This window comes from Cebus imitator, unplaced genomic scaffold (genome assembly GCF_001604975.1).
Source record: "Cebus imitator isolate Cc_AM_T3 unplaced genomic scaffold, Cebus_imitator-1.0 Scaffold199, whole genome shotgun sequence".
Classification (NCBI taxonomy): domain Eukaryota; kingdom Metazoa; phylum Chordata; class Mammalia; order Primates; family Cebidae; genus Cebus; species Cebus imitator.
The window spans coordinates 6031527-6039373 of record NW_016107514.1 but is presented as its reverse complement, the minus strand read 5'-3'; positions in this window follow the sequence as shown (position 1 = coordinate 6039373).

Sequence of the window (7847 nt, the reverse complement as noted above, 5' to 3'; positions counted from 1 at the left end):
AAACAGAACCAAAGACAAAAACCACATGATTATCTCAATTGATGCAGAGAAGGCCTTTGACAAAATTCAACAGCCCTTTATGCTAAAAACCCTTATTACGCTAGGTATTGACAGAACATATCTCAAAATAATAAAAGCTATTTACGTCAAACCAACAGCCAATATCATACTGAATGGGATCTTCTTTCTTTAGCTGTAAGATTGTCCTGAAGGATCCCTTTCACGAATTGCCAGAAGTGTTCCTTTCTCAACATCTGATCTTGTTTCCCTCACCTGACCTGAATGATGTGAGGCAGTAGACTTCAGTCTGCACTCTCAAGTCCCCTGCCTCAGCTATATTTTCCCCTTCTGAAAATATAGCTGCTATTAAACATCTTATTGGGGTTTAAGAGACAAATCTGAAAGTGTCTCACCAAAGCTAAGTCCAAGTGGAATAATTCTTCCTCTAACAGGTGTTTTCTCCTAATTAAATGGCAAATTAAAGCTTGTCTCTTCTTAGTTAATTTTCCTGTTTTTTTATTAAAACCAACCAATCATTTTAACTCTCTAGAGTCTTTTTCTTCTTCTGTTTCAAAACAGAAAAAAAAAATTACCTTAAAGCAATGATTGCCTTTTATCCAGCATTGTTAGTAGGAGATAGCTAGCCTCTTTGTGGTATTTACTGTGGACTTGGCCTGTGAAGAAGAAGAAGGCTGACAGATCTAGGCTCACAATCCAGAAAAATCACATATTATTTATGTTAGGCCAAATACTTAATAAGATCTTTGATTCTCACGACCTTCATCTATAATGTGAAAATTATGTTACTTAATACTTGCCTTGTAGGACTACGTTGTGGCTAATGTATGTATGAGCTAATGTGTGCATGGTACTTAGCACAAGTACCAGCATAAAATGTATATATTCAAAAACATGAGTACCTCTCCCTTATTCACCTTCGTATTCATGGAGAGTCAACATAAATACCTTGTGTTTTCAGTCCAAAGCTTTGTTCTGCCAATATTCCTTTCTGAAAACCTTTTAACTCTGTAAAACTATCACACATACCCTATAAATATGTACAATTATTATACATCAATAAATTTGTTTTGATCAGCTAAGTTAGCAGGAAATTTTTAAAAATTAAGTTTCAGTATTAAATGTATTATTCCATGTGTGCAAAGAGACACAAAAATATATTTTTACTAGTATATGGAGAGATAAAAAGAGAGAGACAGATGAATATAAACCAAAATATTAATAGTGATTATCTCCAAAAGTGGGATAATGGGGCATTTTAATTTTTTCTCTATCATATATTTCTATATTTTGATTTTTTACAATAAGCATGTATTACTTTTGTAATTAATAAAACTACTATCTTTGAAAGAGTAAAAAATACAATATTTAAACAAATATGGATTTTTAAAAATACAAACCAACATTTATAACATAGAAATTAAATTTTGGAGGATAACCTGAAACTAGAGAGAAAGCTAATATGCTGATGCTAGATTTAGGAACCCAAAAAGATTTCATCAAGTTCTAATTATGGGCTGAATCTAACTAGAATTTAATATAGATAAATCAAAAATCTGGAGCACAAACTCAAAAATATAGCAGCACATACATAGCCTTTTGAGGGTTTAATTTTCTACAAGACTCATAAGAACCAACAACCTATCTGTACTTTAATACACACTAAAAAGGAACATGTTGTTAAGGCACACGTGCTACATTAATTCATCCTCAAAATATGGAGACAGCCCAAAATTATTCTACCTAATCTGTATTACAAAATTTAAAGTAGCAGAACAAGGAAGATGAATCTATTTTAGCTATTCTGAGCTAATCAGAATAAATTTAGACATAGTTTTGAGTATCAGAATGAATGAGATTTGGGAACACTAGATTAAGTGCTGAGAAGAGTATATAAGAGGATGGGAGGATTCAATACAATGGCAAATGAACTGTAGTCAGAATCCCTCAGGAGAAGGATGGTTTGTGTGAGACATCTTAATTGACCTCATATATTATGCTGAAAAGAAATCAGACTTTTTTTATATGGCCTAAGGAGTAGCACAAATAACAATTAGTATAATTTTCTGGGAACTATATTTCATTTCACTTTAATTTAAAAAATAATTTCTTAACAATTATATCTATTATTAAATTGAATAGACTGTCATTTTTTAAAAGTTCAATTCACTGGGGGTTTTAAAACAAAAGCAGTAGAGTTTTCTCTCATAAGAAATGGCCTCCAGTGAACCTTCCAACTAAAGGTCTATTATTTTAGGATATGGGTTTTATTTTTCAGCCCCATCATCTGGTATATTCAATAAACACATATACTCTGAAACGTTAGCTTAGAGTAGGGGGAAAATGTGGACTTGACTGATCAGTTCTGAGACCCCCGCCACTACCACATATTTTTCTTAAATTTATTTCTGATTTTTTTAATTGTTAATCCGTCAACTAACAAATCCTAATAATGCCAACAATGGCTAACATGTATTGAGTATTTACTATGCTCTAGGCACAACGCAAATTTTCTCCATTGATTTTTTAAATTTAATCCTCATAATAACTTGAGTCCTTTAACTCATCCTACTTCTAACCATATTCAGTTCTATTCCTATACCCATTTTACAGACGAGGAAAAGAAAGAATAAAGTAACATTGTTATATCCATTTTCTTTATGCTGCTCCTTGGGACCAAGAATAAATGTCTAATGTCTCTTTGGCAGACTATATGAGGTTAATTACACTGTACCACAATTCAGCAACATAAGTAATAGTTGGGTTATCAAGAGGCTCACTCAAGACACTAACTCCAAAGTTGAAGTTCTTCATTTTTATATATTTTAGGTAGAAAATGCAAAGGCATTGAGAGAATCACCAAGACAATTTTTCTGCTACTGAAAATTTTTAAAGAAAAATTTAACATCCAAAGAAAAAAAATAATTAATTATCAATACATAATTTATTAACTTTTTTCTTATATTAATCACCACTGATAAATGTTGGTGCATAGAAAACAATATTGCAGCAAGATTGACTATAATTTATTGAAGATGAGCATCTTACTAGATTTCTTTGTAACTCACTGTTGACTCACATCAAAATCCTAGACTACTTTACCAATCTTTAGCCAATAAAATTCCACAACAGTATTCAATTCCATAAATAGCTCAACACTAAACTAATCTTTAAAAATTATTGCTGTTTGATGCAATTTAAGTGTGCATTTACTAAGTACTTTTAAATGGTAACGTGTTCAAGACATACTTTAAAATGCTGACAAAGGTACTGTCCTATTCTGGAGGAACTCAGAGTCTTCAGGAATCACAGATAGATAGTGAGATCACATCATCAAAATGAAGAAAGCAATAAGATATAGTTAAGTCCAAGGTGTAAAGGGAAGAACAAGAATAAAAATTGTATTAGACCATTGGTTACATATAACAAATTTTAAAAATTAAATCTCCAATTCATTAGGAAATTAAATTTTGTGGGAGAGTGTTAGAATTCTGGAGCAAAAAAAAAAAAAAAAAAAAAAAAAAAAAAAAAAAAAAAAAAAAAAAAAAAAAAAAAACAGGAACCAAAGCCATTCTGTGTTTTTTAGGTACTGAAAAGGGAACTTGGTAATTATTAGAACTCTATCTCTCCATCACTTCTCTCTAATGATTGTCTTTAATTTCTACTAATGCAAGGCTTTTTTCATCTTAGTGACCCAGTAGGCAACAGGGTCTTCCGTCTTCAGTTCCTGTTAGAATAATTTTGGTAAAGGACCCTACCAAGTCCCTTCTACTATAGTGAGAATCTCTAGAGCTGTAGCAGATGTGGGTTATGGGGAAGGCTACTGGGCAGATAAAAATCACTGCTACCATAGACACTATCCCCAAGAAAGAAGCTCAGAAATCCTCAGAAGAAAAGGCTAAGAAGTCTTAAAAATTAGTAAAGTTTAGTCAAATCTTAAAAGGGTAAAATAATAATAATTTTTAAAAGCAAAGATATCTCAGCAAGAATCAACCTGATACATTGCCAAGGTTCAGTTGGAAGTGGGGATTGTAGGGGAAGATGAGGCTGGAGTGTCAGATAAGCACCAGGTCGTGGAGAACCTTGCACACTATGCCCTGGATCAAAGATAACTGATGAGACTGCATGACCCAAAGATCTAATTTTTAAATTTCTAATTCTGCCTACTTTTCAATAAGCTAATGCACATTATGTCCCTCACAGGCAAAAATTTTCTTAGCAAAACCTACACCTTTGTCCTTTTTATTTACCACCCCCTGCTCTTCCTCCACCATACCATTTGTCTCCTGGGTAAACCCCCAGCCTCATCAAGTCTGATGGTGTCATGTATTTGTATGGTAACAAGCTTAGGGCTACACAACAATGGTGGCAACTCAGAGACTTTTACTCCTGGCAGGGTTTAGCTGCTTCAATCAGTTTTCTCTCAACCAACTTGTTTTAGCTGAGGGCATAAAATTCACGTTGTTTGCCAATCCATCATCAGCCTCTCCCTTGAGCTCTATTCGTCATTTTATCCAAAGAATTGCCTAGGAAAGAAGCATTTCTTGAGGCACATTTAGAGTTGGGGCCTATTATAAAATAAATAGTGGGAAAATTAATTTGTTTCAGTTGCATTAGAAATCCACATTTGTGTTTTATGCATCCTTTCAAATTCAGCCTCCTTCTACCTTACGATTAATATTTTAGAGTCTTTATTGCAGAGTGTATACCCATCACAGGAAAACTGTGCATTCTTTCTTTTGATATATTTTTTTTTGTTCACATGCCAAACACTGCTGCATAGCCTTCTCAGGGGAATTCTATTTCAGCTCCAGAAAGTTGTTAACATAAGGCTGAGCCTGTACTGTGACCTTATTATGACAGCTTGTTCAAAACCACAAAAGACAAAGGACAGGAAAAAGTTTAGAATTTGTGTCTGTTACATATGCACATGGTCCCCACAATATGCAAAGTTTGGAAATGGTGGAGGCTACAATCCTATAAGAAAACCAAAGCAGTCAACGATTCTTGACTCCTTTCAGGCATTTCAATAGTCTATAGCTCTTCAGTATCAAAAGATAAATCTGTTAAAATGCAGGGAAAGATGGCAACTATTCAGACATAAAAGATAGCTTATTAAAATACTTAACCATTCAACTCAAATTATTGAAACTTTCAGGTTAATTCTAAGTTTTGGTATGGAATCCTCGTTATCTGTGAAGGTGACAAAAACCCTGTGTGATTCCACACTGGGGAGTGACTTGAAGCATTCCATGGCAGATGTAGAATAGGTACATGATATAATATCAAGACAAGAAAACCAAAGCCAAAATAATATAAACATATTTTTAAAACCATGTAAAGTTTATAAACATTGTTTTAAATGGTGAAAAATTAAAATTAATCAAAATAATGAACAAAAAGGAGATAATTGTAGTATATTCATGTCATGAAATGCTTTATAGTTGCTAAAAATGACATAAATAAAAGTTTATAATCCAACAACAACATACTTAAACATAAAAAGTCAAACCAAATATTATATATGCGGTCTTATTATATAGATTAAATGCATAAAAAAGAGGTTTTATATGGAATGCAGATATTTTTAGTCTTTTTTCTTTTTAAATGTTTCCAGGTATTTTTTTGTATTTTTTATAATAAAAAATATAAAATACTGGTAAAACCATATTTGAAGAACAGTTTGTCAAAATCTGTTAAAGGTGAAAATATCTATGTCCTACACCTAATAAGTTTATTCCTAGGTATATAACCAAAAGAAATCTGTACAGCTGTACACAAACATACAAGAATAAACAGTTCTTTGTAGCATTCACTAGATGCAAAAGAACAGAGAATAAACTTTGTTTTTCTTGTTTTTGTTTTTTGAGACAGACACTCGCTCTGTCACCCAGGCTGGAGTGCACTGGCATGATCTTGGCTCACTGCAACCTCTGTCTCGTGGGTTCAAGTGATTCTCCTGCCTCAGCCTCCCGAGTAGCTCGGACTACAGGCATGTACCACCATGCCCAGCTAATTTTTGTATTTTTAGTAAAGATGAGGTTTCATCATGTTGGCCATGGTTGTCTTAAATTCCTGGCCTCCCAGAGTGCTGGGACTACAGGCATGAGCCACTGCACTCACCCAAACTTTGTTTATTTAAAACAACATTAAATTCAATAAACCAGAAATGCATGTAGCAACATAGGTAAATCTCAGAAGCATACTGTTGACCAAAAGAGAAAAAATCAAGTTGGGGAAAATACATATAGCATGACATTTTAATAAAGTTTAAGACATCTGTATTAGTCCATTTTCACACTGCTTATAAAGACGTAACCAAGACTGAGCAATTTACAAAAGAAAGAAGTTTAATTGGACTCATAGTTCCAGGTTGCTGAGGAAGCCTCAGAATCATGGCAGAAGGCAAGGAGGAGTAAATCACATCTTACATGGATGGTGGCAAGTGAAAAATGAGGGAGAGCTTGTGCGGAGGAACGCCTCTTTTTAAAACCATCAGATCTTGTGAGACTTATTCACTATTGTGAGAACAGGGCAGGAAAGACTTGCCCACATGATTCAATTACCTTCCATCAGGTCCCTCACCAAACATATGGGAATTCAAGAAGAGATTTGGGTGGGAACACAGCCAAACTATTTCGACATCCCTTATACGACTCAATAGTAAAAAAAACAAATAATCCAATCTAAAAATGAGAAAAGGATTTGAATAGACATTTCTCCAAAGAAGGAAAAGTCAACACGTATATGAAAAGATGCTCAGCATCATTAATCATTAGGGAAATGCAAATTTAAACCACAATAAGATACTACTTTATGCCTGTTAGGATGGCTATTATCAAGAAAACAAAGATAGTAATTTTTTTGGTGAGAATGTGGAGAAATTGGAACCCTGTGTATTATTGTTATAAATCTAAAATAGTAACTACGGAAAACAGCATGTAGGATCACAAAAAATTAAAAAATAGAAATATCATATGATCTAGCAGTCTCATGACAGAGCATATACCAAAGGTAATTGAAATCTAGTTATCAAGGAGATATCTGCACTCCCATGTTTATTGCTGCATTTTCATAACAGCCAAGATATGTAAATAAACTGAATGTCCATCAACAGACGAAAGGACTTTTAAAATGTAATTTATTCATACAACGGAATATTATTCAGCCTTAAAAGGAAGGAAATCCTGCAATATGCAACAGCATCTATGAAACTGGAGGATTATGCTAAATGAAATAAGCTAGTCACAGAAAAACAAATATTGCATAATTATATGAAGTGTCTAAAATAGCCAAACTCATAGAAACAGAGTGGAATGGTAGTTGCCAGGGACTGAGGGAGAAAATATGAGAAGCTACTGTTCTTCAGTTATAAAGGATCAGTTATATAAGACGAATAAATTCTAGAGATCTGCTATACAATGTTGCGCCTATAGTTAATAAGATGACAATTAAAAATTCTTTACTGCAATAAATAAATTTTAATTATGAAATAAAACATCACTTTCTTAGCTCCTGCTGCTGTAACAAATGTCATAGACTAGGTGGTTTAAAAAATAAACATTTATTTCTCACATTTCTATAGTCTGGGAAGGCTAAGAAAAGGTGCCAGAAGATTCGGTGTCTAGTGTGGGCCCATTTCCTGACATGAGGACAGCTACAAAGGCTGTGTCCTCACAAGGCTCCAAGAGAGACCTCTGTCCTCAGTGTCCTCACACAGGCCTGAGAGACAGTTCTGGTCTCATCATTCCTCTATAAAGACACAAGTTCCATCATGGGCTCTATGTCATGACATCATCAAACCCCAATAACCTCCCAAATGCCATACC